Source organism: Phoxinus phoxinus (genome assembly GCF_949152265.1).
Source record: "Phoxinus phoxinus genome assembly, chromosome: 9".
NCBI classification, from domain to species: Eukaryota; Metazoa; Chordata; class Actinopteri; order Cypriniformes; family Leuciscidae; genus Phoxinus; species Phoxinus phoxinus.
The window spans coordinates 3,651,775-3,668,987 of NC_136884.1; positions in this window are offsets into that span (position 1 = coordinate 3,651,775).

Consider the following 17,213-nt stretch of genomic DNA (forward strand, 5'->3'; position numbering starts at 1 on the left):
TTGTGCCCGAGTGTGTGCGACGCACCTTCAGATTCATTGGCAGGAGTAAAACCCTCCGTCTACGCCATTCTCCCTCAGAGGTCACGGATGAGGTCAAATCCTCTCCCAGGTGATCATTTAAGGCCTCTCAGCACAACACAGAATGCAGATTTCACCCCGTGTTGCATAAAGAGGGTTACACAGAGAGCGCTGGAAGGTCTCCAATCCTCACTGCATATTTAAAAACACAGAGGGCTGGCGTAGAGACGTTTGACCAACGGCTCACGCAAGCGATAGCTCATTCTTCATCCGACCTTGAATGAGGAAGGAGCCCCTTCTGATTTAACACAGACCCCTTTACCACATTACCTTACTGTTTTTATTGATATTGCAAGATTTGGTGCTCTTATTACACTAAGTGTCCAGAGATGCACACAGACGACGTGCTACAAGACGGGCCGGGAAACCGATCCAACTCAAATGAACACCGGAGTTACTTAAAACTAAAGAACGGCCTCTGTGTTGTGCGGTAATTCAAGGACACACGGCGTTGGAATAACACTGGCGGTTAAAGCTAGTCATTGATGATTTTTATTGCCTTGAGTTTAGCATACCCATGTCAATATTTGGACTGGGGTGAGTCTCAGGCCTCCCATCGCAAGAGGATGTGACCTTCCATTTTTCTGCGTGTGTGTGATTTAACACCATCTGAAAAACAGATAAATGTGTCTCTGGCCTCCCTGCACGAAGTATCCCTCAGAATAACAGGTAACTCACTCCCCGCGGCTGCAGTTGCAGACAGGCTCGCAAAGACAAGACATATGCGCCATTGGCGGTGCCTGTAAGAAACATCAGCTCTGCAGAGAAATAATTATTTACGAGCATAAAAGAACATTATCAGTTAAATGTCACAACTACCAAACTAAAACTGGACACCAGGGTTGTTAAAAAAAATGCAGAATTAAAGAACTGGCTCCCTTTCAATTCTTGTGTGAATTTAAGTATCTGCAAGTCAAAAGAAGTTGAAATGTTCAAGAAATTCAACACAGGTAAGACATTCTGGGAAATTGAGTGTTCTTCCACCCTTGTCAACAAAATGTATTTAATGTAATAAACCTAATGAAATGTATGACTATTAAATATGTTGATTAATTAATTCAACAGACTAGGCCTAAAAACCTTTAACATTCAAAGTTTGTCTAGACTAAATTTGCTCTTCTTGTTAAAAATTATTGTATTAATAATAATTCATATTCATAATATTTCAGTTTATTTTATTACTGCTTCACTTCTGTACATTAATTACAATTCTGGGATTTAAACTGGAATTGAAAAGGTATTCTAAATTCAATTCTGAATGGCGTACAACCCTGCTAGCCACTTTAGCAGAATCGGACAGTAAATGTATAAATGGTGCCTGTAGAATGAAGTGCATTTACTATGAAAAACAATGGGTCTCATTCACTAATAATTGCGTGGATTATTTCGTATTTGTACACACAGAACTTAAGAGAAATCTCCGCCTAATTCACAACACATTTGTACGCACATGAATTTGTTCTTAACATCGGATGTTAGGGAATTTGGAGTATTCTAAATGAGACTCGCGTGCACAAGGTTATTAATTTGCATAAAACACGCCCAAATAATCTCAATATAAGGGCTTTCCGTACACGCTTTCCTTACAGCCTTCAGTCACTCCCTCAAACTTGCCGTTGTTTGCCGATGCGCTCCAGATCCTCGAGCAATGCCAAGTGTGCCGTTCTCACCAGTTCTCACAATAAACACCGTATATACAGTCCCAGATTACAGACCTCTCATTAGCCAGCTGTACATATGCGTAATTCTGAAGCTATAATGCAGCTTTTCTTACTCTTTAACGGTTTATGATGGAATGCATTTAAGATTAAATTAAATTGTATTATTTAATTTTATATATGGACCTTTAAGGACCACTAAAATAATTATTAAGAATATATAGTTTACGAGTAGCGATGTTCCAACCTTACGATACTGAGCCCCTGTGTGTCTAACTTTCTGTGCTTACTGCCATGAGGGACTGTGCTAATGATATGGACTGGGCTAACTCTTCAAAACGGGAAACAAAAGAGCCACAGTTGGTACATCTTATTTCACGCTAGACAGGTTTTCCAGGTGCCAGGACAGAGGGACATAGAGAGGGTCTCTGATCAGGCCTTCATTAAGGGATTTGGTCCCAGGACATCTCAAGAGCTGACTGGAATAAGCGCGATGGAATGAGAGTGCGCACACATCCAAGGCAAATAAATGCACGAACGTACTCGCCGAAACATACATCTGGGAAAAACAAACAGGACAGGACAGGAGATAAGGGGGGAGGAATATGTTTTGTAGGGATGAGAGGGGCAAGGCAAGAAAAGGTTAATGCCGACGTGTGAGTGCACATGACAGCGCTCACAACCCAGTGAGCACAAAAACGAATCGTCCAGGGACTTTCATCTTCATATTCACTGGCCCCGTTGCTCCCCTTCCGTTCAAACTTCAAATTTATTGCCAGGCTTTGGAGAGGCAGGAATGACCTTGAGAGGACCTCGCAGTCATCTATTCCACTCAAACGCTACCTAATTAGCGACACAGGTTTTAAAGTTTGCCAAATCATTGGATACCATAATCAAAACGAGGCTTGTCAGGGCCGGATACAAGCCACTAAGCAAAACGCTCATCTCGGGCGAATACCAAGGGGGAAATAATTACAGCCACTGCGGGAACATGCTTACAATCAGGCACGCTGGGAAAAAGGAGAGGAAGTGGAGAGAGAAGGCCAGAGGGGTGCACACCATCAAGAAAATCACCTTGTCTGAACCTAGGAAAGCCAAAGAGAGGTAAAATGGAGGACTATGGCCTCCCTTCACTCCAACTGTCTCCCAGTGACCTCTTGGAAAGTGCGTCTATTGTTCCTATTGACAGTCAACATCAAGCCGAGCTTACACCAGCTATTTAAATCACTTGCCTTCATTCAAACCTCTCTCAACAACCAGCATGTCATCTCCTTTATTACTCATTTTCCAAAAGGAGGGGAAAAAAATTATAATATGCCAATTTAGCTAAATAATTACCGCGTTTTACAGCTACGCCTACACAGCCACCGGCAGGCAAAGAAAAAGCTAATAATTCAATTTTTCGCTCTCTGTAATTGTCACCAAAAGCACCTAAAGGTCGTATCACTCACCCAGAAGAAAAAGGATAGCAGTTCAAGGGTTCAAACAGGGATGTGCTTTCTCACAGTGGCCATTTTGGACAGCAGACCTTGCGCTATTGTCTCAAAATGGAGCTGCTTGTTGTCTGGTTTGAATGAGGTTGAAGCTTCACTTGGCAGGTGATTTTTGTGTGTGTGTGTGTGTGTTTTTTTTCTTTTTTTTTTGGTTAGAGCAGAGCTAGGATTTGCAGTAATTGTCTGATACGGCGCCCGGTATTAAAGTCATCGCGTGCCAAAAGCGAACACGTTACCGCTTGACCCTGAGCCACTTTGGAGTAATCTAGTATTCAACCCAGCATGTAATGACTGCTAGGGATGTCAATCCAGCGGCTTTCTCTCATTCCCCAGCTCTTAAAATGCCTGTGGACAGTGCGGTTTTCACCAGAGGAGCTGGAATACTAGAAAAGATGAGTGGCAGCTTGTGTCCAGCGATGCCATCGTCCTCGAGCCTTCAATTTCCTTTAACCCCTCTCACCCTTCAGCATCACCCTCTGATTGGACACAGGCTTTCACCTTTCAGGAGGGAATAAGCGGTCCAGTGCATTGTTGCTAAACTGCTTGTGGTTGTTTAATGCTAATGAGGTCAGGACAGATACTTTAGAGAGGAAAGTTCATATAAGATGTTTGGGACCGTGACACAATTAGCTTAACCCCACGGCCGCCTCTGACCGCTCCGATCAATAGGCTTTACCCAGACGGTGAACTATCCATGATGACTGTGAGGAGTTTGTGTTGGAGGGGCTTCGCATGTTGAATAGGTCAAATTCTGCTCAAAAGCTAGCTACTGTAGCATAGCCTTATCAACTACTACTATGCTAGCGTTTGCTTTAATCACACCCTCTAGTTCTTGCCTTGCCATCTATAAAGGACACTGTAAGCCAAGTTGTCCATGATTATTAATGCATCGCATTTCATTGGAAATAGAAGTCATTACTGTTGACAGCTTCATGAAACATCAGTTTGAAACTTTGTTTCAAGATTTGAAGATACAACCTAAATGCATATCTGGTGCAACAATATCCAGGGCTTTCACAGACCTCACACAGAGTGGTTACATGAACCTATTAGAGGGACAAACCCCCTAGTGCAATCCAAGGTTAAGTGTCTTTCTCAAGAGGACAATGGCGAGGGGTCACAGCCAAGCCCACACAGGATCTGCATACTTCCGGCTGCACACGAGGTTTGTACATGTTTGTTAAATAAATATTTTGGCTAATTTAGTAATCAGTGCAGAAAATGTGGAAAGGTCTGGAGATTACGCCCGGGCCTCCTTGAGGAGATCAGGTTAACCTTCAGTTTTCTGGCCTGGATTTCAACCACTATACCACACACAACCATCATGAAGATACATTGTCAGACAAAATGTGCAAAAATGTTACCTTAAGCTGATCACTGAGACAGTGCCCTTAAAAGTACACCTTTATAGTTTATGTGTCCCTAAAGGGTGCATTTTAGTACATTAAAGTACCCTTGAGATACTAATATGAAACTTTAAGAGGTAGATAAGGTACAAAGGGGTAACTATAATGGTATTGCCTAGGGTAAAGGTACACATTTCATTTTTTTATGACAGTATACAGTAGTATCCATAAGCAGGACTGTATACTGAAAACTTTGAGGGAAGGAAACCTGTACTTGACAAATCCGGACAGTTAATGTCCTGTCTTTCTCACCAGACTAAATAATGCCAGTAACCATAACTCAAAGTCGTTTTTGTTTCAGAAAGACAGAAAGGATTGACAGTAAGTGAAGAAACCAATCAAATAAAGGACTGAGCAGTCAACACGTGCCTTTCCCCTCTTTTCCCCTTGATCCCTCCACTCGGCCGGTAAAGCGGCACCTGTCACACTGTTTGAGCAGATGTGGGGAAAAAACAGAGGCACTTCACAACACTGTCATTCACATTCATAATAGGCATTGCAGTATAAAGAGGGCCATTAGGGTCCCAACCTGGGAGCCATTAAATCATTTTAAATCGCTGTAACATCCCATTAGTGTCAGTGGTGAGACCACATAATAGTCTATATTATAGAGCGCAGCAGTGCGGCCCATTTGGGGTAAATCACAGGCTCCGGTGCAACTCCTTGTCCTGCATACGCAGGGACACTTGCGCGGAGGATGGAACTCATGCGGACGACACTTGAAACTAATAACAACTAGTTTGGTCACTCAAGGGTGGAGCGACTCTTAAGCAGCACCTCTAGTTCATCATTTACCTTTACAGCGTATATACAGGAATCATGGAGTTAAATTGAATATCTTTTAAGACATTTTTTAAGACCCCTTCCATACATTTTAAGACCTCATCGTCCACTTCAGGTTTTAACCATTACATCGGCGACACCTTACATTTACTATATTGATTGTAAGATAGCACAACTAAACAGTCTTAGTTTGTGATAACTCCTTATCAATGCAACATAATTCAGAAGGGTGGGAACGAAGCACAAGATAAATCAATGAGTGACTAACCCAATGCAAGGTTTATTAGAAAGAGAAACCAGAAACAAGAATTAGACCAATAAACAAATCAATTGAGAAAACTTATTTAAAAGGGAAAATAAACCTCTCCGAGCAATGAGTTCACACAGTATATTCAAAAGACATATTTGTAACATCGACTTTTATAACTGTCTGCAAACCATAGCTTTTTTGTGGTATACTTCTCATGACAAACACCTGACTGGTCAGACAGTTTACCTGTGATTACGGAGTGCTTGATTTGATGTACCAGAGCAAGTCCTTCAAACACAGAGTGTCAGTAGCGGCTTGCATATTCAATCTGTAATTATTATACAAAACGTTGCTTTGCTGGCAGTAAATGCTGTGAATCCATGATAAATCTCAAGCACTAACTCACTTATAATTAAATTGCACTGGGTGGCGCTGTAGAGCGTGTTGAACAAGTTTATTGTATTTGATCACATGGTGTCGTCGTCTGCCTCGCGAAGTTTGAAATTACTTGGATGAAAATGATCTTACTAAATGATATTACAAAATGGAATTACTTTTAACCAAATTAATAAATGATACTGAGTTATCATAATATCACCACCACAATGAGAAATCACATGAAATCCAAACACCAGTCGAAATGAGGAAAGACAGCTGTCAATCACTGCATCACGACTGCAGGTAAACTCAGCTGAACCCGAGTGAGCTGACATGATAACTTAACTGATAGCAAAAAGATTTTGAGACATAGGCTATGCTTCCTTTAAGTTTGGTTGAGGGAGACCAGTTTAAGAATAGAAAACAAAGTGCTGTTAGAAACTTCTCTCAGCACACCGTTATCGGTGTTCCTGCAACGTCTGTCAGCGGCAGCACGTTTTCTTACTCGAGCATGTAAATATAATTTTTTTTCTCAACATGAAACAATATAAACACGATATGATAACTCGAGTGTATACTGTATGTACGTTCTGTACGATAAGAGTCTGTTTTATTAGCGTTTTTTTTTTCCGTTCGCGCTGCTTGAGCTTAAATGCTTTTGCATTTTACACATATCGTTTAATGTTTTCAACTAAAAGAAAATCTTAAGATGTAACGTAATCTTGTGTATATTGCATTTGCCCATTAGTCAACGATGTTGTTTAACAACCGGGCGTAAAGGGGCATAATATGCAGCAGTGCAGTCAATCATGAAGCGCGGTAACAGATGACGTCACATCTAGCGGGATTCCATAAATAAACTACACAGAATCCCACTATTCGCCTACGCAATAATTAAATTCAGGCAAACTTTAGCATACAACCTTTTTAGACAAATATACATAATGAAGAAAAGATTATACAAAATGTAATACCTTGGAAAATGGCATTTAAGAGTTGTTTTTAAATACTTTTTAAGGGCCTTAATTTTCTCTAAATTGATTTATCAACTTTTAATACTTTTTAAGACCCTGCGGACACCCTGCTTTAATAATATCTGCTGGTATCTTTTGATCTAAATATTGAGATAAGCAGATTTGCATATTGGGAACGGAGAACTAATGACGTGCAAATGCAAGAGAGACTGAAAATTAAGTATTTACAACTTAGCAAGATATTAAAACACTGGCTATTTAGAGCCTCTCGTAATGAGCTGTACGTGACAAAGGAAATATAGTCGGAATAATCTACAGTAAATGGTGCGTGCCGTTAATGTCTAAGGTGCAGACAGTGAGTGGGCAGTTAATTAAGGAAGATGAATACATTTGGATCCCTTGCAACACAACACAATTACAACCAGTGGCTCCCTTAAAACTGCTTCTGCTGCAGCCACTAAAGTGGTAAAACAAATAAAAACTGTGAAAGGACAGGCTTCAGCACCAGAAGTGTGTGTGTGCACATCTCATGCGAAATATGCAACTAGGGCCCCCGCACATCTTTCTTCTTTTCCTTCAGATGATAAATCGCCCCAGTGACGGACCCTTCCGCTGCCCTACGAATTTTTAAAGGAACAAAGCAATGATGAATGGAATAATGCCACATCGCAAGCAAACACCTCTCAGCCTGATAAAAAAGATTCACCAATGACAATTGGGGGACACCGGTGACCCGGGGAGCGGTCTTTGGGGTATGCCCCCCAGAGGAAGCCAGTGATGGAAGGAATCGCCATTAGGGGGAAGATTAAGTGGCCTTTCCTTTTTCCTCTCACTTAATTATACATGCAAGACTCGCCAAACCGTGCCGCCATAAAAAAGGAAAAAAAAAAACCCCTGGTTCTTTGTTTCAGCAACTCATGCCACTTTGATTGCTTATTGGCTGTCTCTCTTGACAACCTGCCGGCCACAGAAACAAATCCCATTGGCCGCAGTGCACCTGTCAGGAGCAAGAGAGAAAGACGAGAGCATTCCAGGAATTCGAAGTGGAACTCTGGGATGGGTGGAGAAAGAGAGCACAGGGAGAAAAAAAATGTTCCTGTCAAGCCTCGGTGCCTCAGGAGAAGAGGAAGTCTTATGTGGCACATCCAAAACTCAGCAGACAAACAAGGAAGTGGACCTCTTCTGCTTCTTATTAAAGGAGCCGTGGTCCTACACCAGACTGCGCCATCATTCAGCTCCGTCAATCCGAGGGGTCTTGGCTGCAAAGAACACATTCGGAACTCTGCGGCTCAGTTTTTAAGGATCTTCCCGCTCGTTCCTTGTTTTTTCCTCATGGCTAGTGGGGTGCACTGAAAAGGAAGGCGCAAAAAAAAAACAAAAAAAAAAAAAACTGTCATTTCAAGACAGACAGTTCGCATCAAAAGTGGGCCACGAGATTACGACTTTCATGGTTCTTTGGGCAAATTCCCAGTCCGTGCCGCACGCATCCGACGTGTCAACCGAGGAAAGTAGACCCCCACCTACACCCTATCAACATCTCTGACGTATAAAACAGAAGCGCCCTGCAGATAGCGAATGTGAATAACGAACAACACTTTCATCAGGGTTGCGTGGAGGACAGAGTGAATAATTAAACACCACGCCTCGTTGATTCGGCCTACTCATCTCGTTTTATGGGAATAACCGGAAAGACTTCAAACGTGCAATGCCAGGAGTGCTTGACAAACTGAGAAATCAACAAGACTGTGTCCTGATATCAAATGTGCATAAACTAACACGAAGCTAAAACATTTATCTGTTCATTACCCAACAGACAAACCACAAGCACCTTTAAAACGTGTGAATGAATGCATACAAACGTAATATAAGAATAAAACACAAAAGAGGGATGAAATATGGATGATGAATTTGTCATATGGATTTCTGTTACAAAGGAAACACGATGTAGAACGGAAGTCTGCAACATCGACGCCGTCTGTGAAATCCTCCCCAAAAGATGAGGAATATTTGAGAGCGTAACACTGGGCCTACATCTATGTTGTATAAATATATCATCAGCTCTCCTCTCTAAAATCGTAGTCTAGTGCAAAAATAAGCTGGTGGATATCTTGATTTTTTGGGAGTTTCACTTAAATCTTTGAACATGAACAATTGAAAATGGCCTAAAACATTCACACTTGTAGAATCACTGCAGAACTTGTCGCATGTATTATAATTGAAAAAAGTCTGGTTCATGTATATAGGATTGAAACCTCCCTAGATACTGTACGTGTAGATCATACTGAGTAACTTCTCTTACTTCATTTTATTCTTTCTGCTTGCTTTCTTGTTTTTCTCTCTTTTCCCCTCATTCATCCTTTCCCTACATTCTTTCATTCGTATTTTGTCTCTCTTCTTTTTGATTTTTTACCCTTTTCCTCAATTCATTCTTTTTATCACCTTTTATTTATTGTTTCTTTTTTTTTCCTGTTCTTTTATCCTCTTCTTTTTCTCAACCTTTCATTCCTTTCTTTTCTCATTTCTTCTCACTCTCTCTTGCTATTTCTTCCTTTTATCATTCTGTTCTTTCATTCTTTTAAATTTTTCCTTCCTTACCTTTTTATTTTTTTCTCGCTTTCTTTTTATTTAATGTTTGCTTTTGTCATTTTTATGTTTCCTTCTTTCTCTTTCTCTCTATCTTTCTTTTTTGATCTCTTCCATCCTTTCACCAGGATGCAAGTGCAAACACTAAGTGAGATAGAGGATGTCACTTCTTTGACATAAAACTCCATGCAAATATGCATTAACATTTATGACTGAAAAGCATTCATAATTAAACATAATCTGAGAGTGATGATCTGAAAGTGACATTAATGGTAGAAATGAGATTGACACACACACACACACACGCACGCACACATTACATAAATAAAAAAGAAAACATATTTCCTTAAAAGATGAAATATGTTAAAAAGCTTCTTCCTTGTCTAATATGCAAAGACAGCTGTGATTAGACTGTAAACACTGTAGTGCTTTCAACACCGGCACTGCAAAACTGACCCAACCAGTGGTGTGAGTTTAATGCAGGACTCCAACGGAAGAATCTTACATTTAACATAAAACATTCTCGCAAGAACTCATAATTCATCTTTATTAAAATTTCACTCAACTTCTAAGATAGCTGCGTCCGTATTTATTCATGCATAAGCGAACTGTCTCCGCACTGGCTTACTCCGTCACGTCATAAAGATTATCCTTGCAGCGAACTAAGCAGACAACCCAAAAAACAAAAGCCTCCTCGTCTGACTTGCCTGATTGCAGTTGATTATAAATTATGCAGTCATTGTAGGCCCACAGAAGAAGACATCTCCTCATCCCCAGTCAAGTGTAATTACTGCGGAGGGCTGCAGGCATCCGTGTGATCTCCGCCTGACAGGAACATTGACTGATGACCTTCCCTGTGAAAGACTCCCTGCTCGGGTCACCGGACCCCCACCTTCAACATCTCAATAGAGTCCTGACACCCAGTTCTCAAAAACCTGCTATTGACAAATCAGAGAGTTAGTGCTGCATCTACTGTGTGTCTTACCCATCAGTCACGATCACTTCCTGGGTGGGAGAGATGAGAGTCTCTTCAGGGCCGCTAATTTGACACGGCCCGCTTGGCTCGCCATAATTGCTCTGTCACTGTCAGGCCTCGGACGGCCCCACTGTACAATTTGGACGTACAATTACTGCGCCCGTTTACCGGGCGCCATTACGCCTGGCCCAGCGCCGCCGAAACGCCTCATCAGACCCAAGATGCGGCCCATTAATAAATGATGTTAGCATTTCTCTTAAAGTTAGCCTGCCGCTAATAAACAGCCAGTGTTCCATGAAGGAGCATCGCCGTTTGGTCTGACATGATATTTATTGCACGCTCCTAACGGAAGAGGGCGGGCGAGATGGGGGAAGATATTAAGGGAGTTTATGGGCTATACGACTCTCATGAACTGAACTATAGTGTTGTGGACAGAAAAGGCGAGGTCATTCTTCTTCGATGACACTTGTTCTTTCTTATATGTGTGTGTGTGTGTGTTTGCGTGTGCAATGAAGAGGACTCCTGCCGTGACCTAATGGCGGTGGTATCCTCTAAAGAGCTCTTGTTTCCTGTCCTACCCCCAGGGTGACACAACAGGAGCCATCCTTCCCGGGAGGGGTCAACATCCATCATGACCAAAACCCCCTTGCCAACACCCGCCACTTCCTGTGCTGAGGTAATTATACGTTGATCAGAGACGGCCGAGGTGTCACCCCGTGGTGGCAGCGCACACAAATACACTGTCGCAATCTCTGGGTGTCAACTCTGAGATAGTGTCCGCCCCGCTTTCTGTGAACGTGTGAGTCTCACTTCTCACGACGCAGGGAAAACTAATGAAGCCCAAAGCAACCAGGCTCAAAGACTAAAAAACGGCTCCTCATTATAGAGCTGACAATCTAGAGTCCGACATGAAATGGACAGACTTTTACAGAAGGCCCGCAGGGGGGAGAATCCTGTATTTAAATGCATTTAAAGTGTTTGGGGACCATTGCTTTGAAAAAAATCGACAAAACAAGCCAGAGGCAGACTGGTTTGAAAATGATTATTGGCTTACCATTACTGAATACTACACAGATTTCACCGCATGCTATTTTTTAAAAACAAAAGTAGACAGCATAGCTCTTTAAACAACGCATAATATGTTGTCGTCACATGACCTCATCAAATAAATACTGGTATTTTTAAAAACTGAATTTTTTTTTTTTTTTTTCTGTATTCCTGCAGCTCAAACAGTAGAGAATGATATTAGCAACACCAAGGTTATGGGTTCGATTCCCAGGGAATGCATGAACTGAGAAAAATGTTTATCCTGGATGCAATGCAAGTCACTTTGGATAAAACTGTCTGCCAGATGCATAAATATGAATGTCTTTTGGCAGTCAATTTCAGTTATCAAGCTAAAGAGGAGCTACAGCACACATCTTTCTGTTTAAGTATATAAGTGTAATTGAATAATACAGTGACACAACAGATTATATTTACTGCAGAAAGAGTTTGTTAGTATGCTGTTCTAAACTTGGCCAACATTATATCTTCAAAGCTTAATATACCGCATGCTATTCAAATTCTGTTTATTTTTAATTTGTTTATTGATGCAAGCAGGCAGAGAAATACAATTGCCTGTAATAATACCACAAAGGATCCATTTCCCACTATTGATCAGTGAACCTTGCACTCATTGTTAAGGCGTTACATTTTTTAATACATTCCACAATTAAACAGATAACTCTCAATAACTCACAGTCTTAATGAGCTGTGCGTTCCCAACACAAATACAAAGAAAGTGCGTCTTGTGTTTCTGCTGAGGTATCCGTTTTCATCTCTCCCTGTGTATGGTTGCACACTGAATAAACTCATTAATTTCGTTAATTGTTTGACCCTATCTTTTTCTTGGATGCGGCGTGACAGTCTCAGAGAAAAAGGGAACAAAGGCCCCGTGCAACATCACCGTTAAATAAACAAGTCAATAATACTCTGCCGGCTGATTAGACCGTGTGCGAGCCTCCCTCTCAGGAGCAGATGAAATTGTTCCAGTGTGTTTTTGACAGCTCGACTACAGACGGTGGCGGGGGCTATTATGATGAAGCTTCTGCTTGTAACAATTAAAGTCCTGCACAATGTCCAGACAAACCACACATGATCAGCCGTGCGGCATCGCTCATTCACACAGACCTAGTTCAACTGGTAGTTTTATTGTCTGCAAATACATTCTAATATATTTTGTGAGTGGTTTTTAGTTTGTGCATTTGGTATTACAGATTCATTAAATCACAATATACACTAACCAGCCACTTTATTTGGTACACCTATTCAACTGCTTGTTAACGTAAATATTGAATCAGCCAATCACATGGAAGCAACTCATTTAGGCATGTAGACATGGTCAAGACCACCTGCAGACTGGTCTGAGTATTTCACACACAAACATCTCTTTTATAGTCTCTTGAGTTTACAGAGAACGGTCCGAAAAAGAGAAAATCTCCAGCGAGCGGCAGTACTATGAGCGAACATGCCTTGTTGATGCCAGAGGTCAGAGGAGAATGACCAGAACGGTTCGAGCTAATAGAAAGGCAACCGTAACTCAAATAACCACTTGTTACAACTGAGGTCTGCAGAAGAGCATCTCTGAACGCACACCACGTCGAACACTGAAGCAGAAGGGATACAGCAGCAGAAGAAACACACCGGTGTCACTCCTGTCAGCTGAGAACAGAAAACTCAGGCTAAAGTTCACACAGCTCACCAAAACTGGACAATAGAAGATCGGAAAAACGTTGCCTGGTCTGATGAGTCTCAATTTCAATTTCTGCTGCGATATTCAGATGGTAGGGTCAGAATTTGGGCAACATTAAATAATTGATAGATCCTGATAATAAAAGAAACCTAATATTGGCCAATAACATATGCACAATATAAGACTCTTGAAAATCAGTTATTCTGAATAAGATCGCTTCTCAATTCCCCACCATAGGTGGTATTAGCAGGTTATAGATCCCTGTAGCAATCAGAGGATTGTACAAGTCACAACATACCTATGGCACATGTAATTTGACAAAAGGCCATAATTTGCTCTATTTACCCACAATTCACTTCCCCGTTCCAGTAAACATTCTCATGCTCCAGTGCATCACTACCATCTAAAGCATTATCTGTATAGCTCGGCTTGTGGTTAAGAGTGCTCAGGGCAAAGGAGAGAGGGGGCCCGTATGAGTCCATTATTCCATTTGCTCTGAAAAACAGATTTGACCTCTCAGTGGTGGAGTGGTACGTCACGGGCTGATGTGTGGCTGACAGTGCAAAGGGGTGCATGTCTGGATAGGCTAATTAGAGGAGCGGTGGCACGAACGCGCTAGCAGCCCGGGCTAAATCCCATTATTTGGCTCCCTTCCCAGAGAGAGTGAATTGTATGTCAAGTAGGATGCATGTGGTAACTGCTATGAAATTACAGCTGCCGGAAGGCTGGAGGGCGAGTAATGCACATCCATTGTGTCATCAAGTGCATCCAAATAAGCAGATCTAAAAGGAAGCGCTAGCACTAGGGCCAGAGCCGCGGCGGCAGGGGCCTCCCACCTGATGCGGCTGCGGCGTTTGTACTTGTCCCTCATTTACTGTGTTTCTTTACCACAATCATTACTGATATGTGCATGTGCGACTCTAGGGGTTGGATTCCAGGGCTTAAGATGAATGTTTTAAATCACCTGGTCTTTAGCCGTTTTCATGCATTGTGAATTTTGTCACATACACACCCACGGAACAGCATCTCTGTCCGAAAATGTAGTCCTAACCCTAACCCTATCCCTACCCCTAAACTTATCCTTAAATAAGAGGGAAACCATAGGTTAATATAACACTGATGTAGAAGCACCTAAACTTGGCTGTACGCCTAAACTTGACAAACTGTAAACGTGTCCCTCAAATCTGATTGGTTGATTGGAATGTTGATCCAGGAACATGCTGAAATCAGGTTCTCCCCAGTATTTCATAAAAGAGTGGCCCCATGGGCCCATGTCTGCAGACACATCAATAAAGGTATGGCCTGAGCTGAAATCCACTGAAATTAGAGCCGCACATGGATATATTAATGAGATGCATCCATTAACTTTCCTAACTAGCAATTCCTTGTGTTTAAATTAAAACGGTAACACGGTCAGATAAAGCAAAACAACCCAAGGTAAATACTTGTTTTGGAACAGATATTTTTGAATTTGTGTCATGCAGCTTCTGTCTCTATAGAGCTGGAAGAAATCCAGCAATCTCAAGTGGAAAAACTGAAGAGCATTTCTGCTATATTACAGATAGAGGAAAAAGAAAGGCTCTAAAACTGTCAGATGAAGACACAAGCCAGAGTTTCCGCAAATCTATTATGAATGAAATAAATCTTGGCAAAGAGGCAAGAGAGAAATCGTACACACACACACACACACAAAGGACAGGGCCACAGAGAGTGCCTTTCACGAAGAACTGTTCATTAAAACAACATGGGTCAACAACCCTTTGCTTTCTCCACAAACTCGCCATATATCAACCACACTGTCAGTAGGTAATGCGATATGAAAGAAAACAGAGAGAATGAGCGAGTGTGTGCAACCGAACAACAGAGGAAATAGCGCATGAAAAAGACAGTTTGTTGCCGAACAAAACTCCCAAAATTCCTGACACACACAGAATTCTTTGTTCCAGCTCAGAAAAGAGTTTCCCGGGACGGGCGGCAGTTACCTTGGGTCTAATCACACGTGCGTTATTTAGACTTCAAACACCGAGCTATGATGAAAAGTATGTCTCCTGCTAATATCTGCCAGCACGCTTGGGTTAAACTGCCTAAGAAGCTTATTTCCATCATAAATAATGCATATTCAGATGTGCTTGACTTTGCTAAAATAAGAATCGCCCCTGTGATTGACATCAGGGTTTGTTTAAGCCTCAGTTTCACCTTTGGAAATAGATCTGTCTGGTTTCATATGTAGATGCGGGTACAACTATGACAGCCCACCGTAGGTACACATCGCACAAACTGTATGCTAAAGCTATATTTGGAGGAGTGAACACATGTCGTCTTAGCCCATTCATTTGCTGTGGCAGATAAAGAGGAAGCGTAGAAAGCTGTCGCAAATAAACGACACGAGTGATTAGACGTCGCGATCCAATGAACAGATCGTAAACATGAAAAAAAAAAAAAAAAAACCCCAAATTCAGTCACACTGACACAAATTTATACATATTTTCGAAATACAAGAGGGAATTGGAATATTAGGTAGGGCACATTTGATTCACTTCTCACTCGTACGCGAGCCGCTCCGCCTGGGCTTATTACAGACACAATTATGGATTGTAAACTAGTTAATGAATACAAAGTAGGCTAAATCTATCAAGGTATTAATGTTTTAAAACACAGCGAACGCATCTGGAGAAATGCAGCTGGAGTTTTTCATTTGTGAGCGAGCAGAGATGAATATCTGCTACATAATTTCCCTCATCCAGATTTTTTAAGACCACGGAAATGTATCCCATTCCATATTAATCCTACTCTGTACAGCGATGCTACTAAGGCGCTCATATCTCCATGCCGCCCTCCCCTTCCTCTGAAATTAGCACATTGAATGTCTCTGAGTTGGCTGCTAATAACAACAGCACCTCGGGATGGCGGGGCCGTTCTGATCAGCCTGACGCCGGCTTAACGTTTGACCTTGGGACACAATATTAAGCTATTGTGGAGACGGATGTCAGACCCGCGACACAAACTTGAGCTCATAATGGTGGAAGCACGCACGTGCAAATCCACATACAAATATTCATAAGATACGAGCGAGTACAATCCTGCTTATTGGGGAAACCTAAACTACATGTGCGGACTAACGATCGGGCGATAGATTGTGGATAATTTATTGAGTCTTAAACATGGCCCGCATTTCCTTTGACTCAAAGTGCAGTAATCTGCCTAATTTATTCACAGGCATTCACAGTTTCAAAAATAGCTCATCTCGTATGTCTGAATATAAACCCTTTAATTATGGTTTTGACAATGTTTCAGTAAACCCAAGGCTAGTATAATACCACGACACAAAAAGGACACACTTTAATGTTACTATGAAGAGCAAAAAAAACAACTACATTTACATTTCCTTCGGACTGAACCTTTGCTATTTGGCAACTTTGTTGTCTACTCTACACTGTGCTGTTCAAGTCCCTGATGATAATTATTTGATCTTGTTTAGTTCATTATTCATCTTATGGGAACCTGCTGTGGCTTGTGTATAAATGCCATATGAAAGCATTGTGATCTGAGGATGCAGCTTCACTTTTATCCTCATTCCCCAAACAGATCAATTAGTAAAACTAAACAGTAAATTATTAATCGCATTGCTTTGTGTCCCGGTTTCATCAGCATTAGAAAAACAGTTCGTTAGTGCAGGAAATGGGCAAGTGATTGAGTGGAGATGAAAACCGAAGTGATGCGGCGAGAGCTTCGGAGGGGCGGGATGAACCGAGCTGTCCGTGACGTCGGGTGACGAGGGCGCCGCACCTGCGCCAAACGGGGTCAATCTCGGTTTCAAAGTCGGCGGTGACATATGCTGCCCGATGGGAGCTTCGTGTTCGTGGAAATAGCGCGACACGCCCTGCAATCAAAGAATATTTT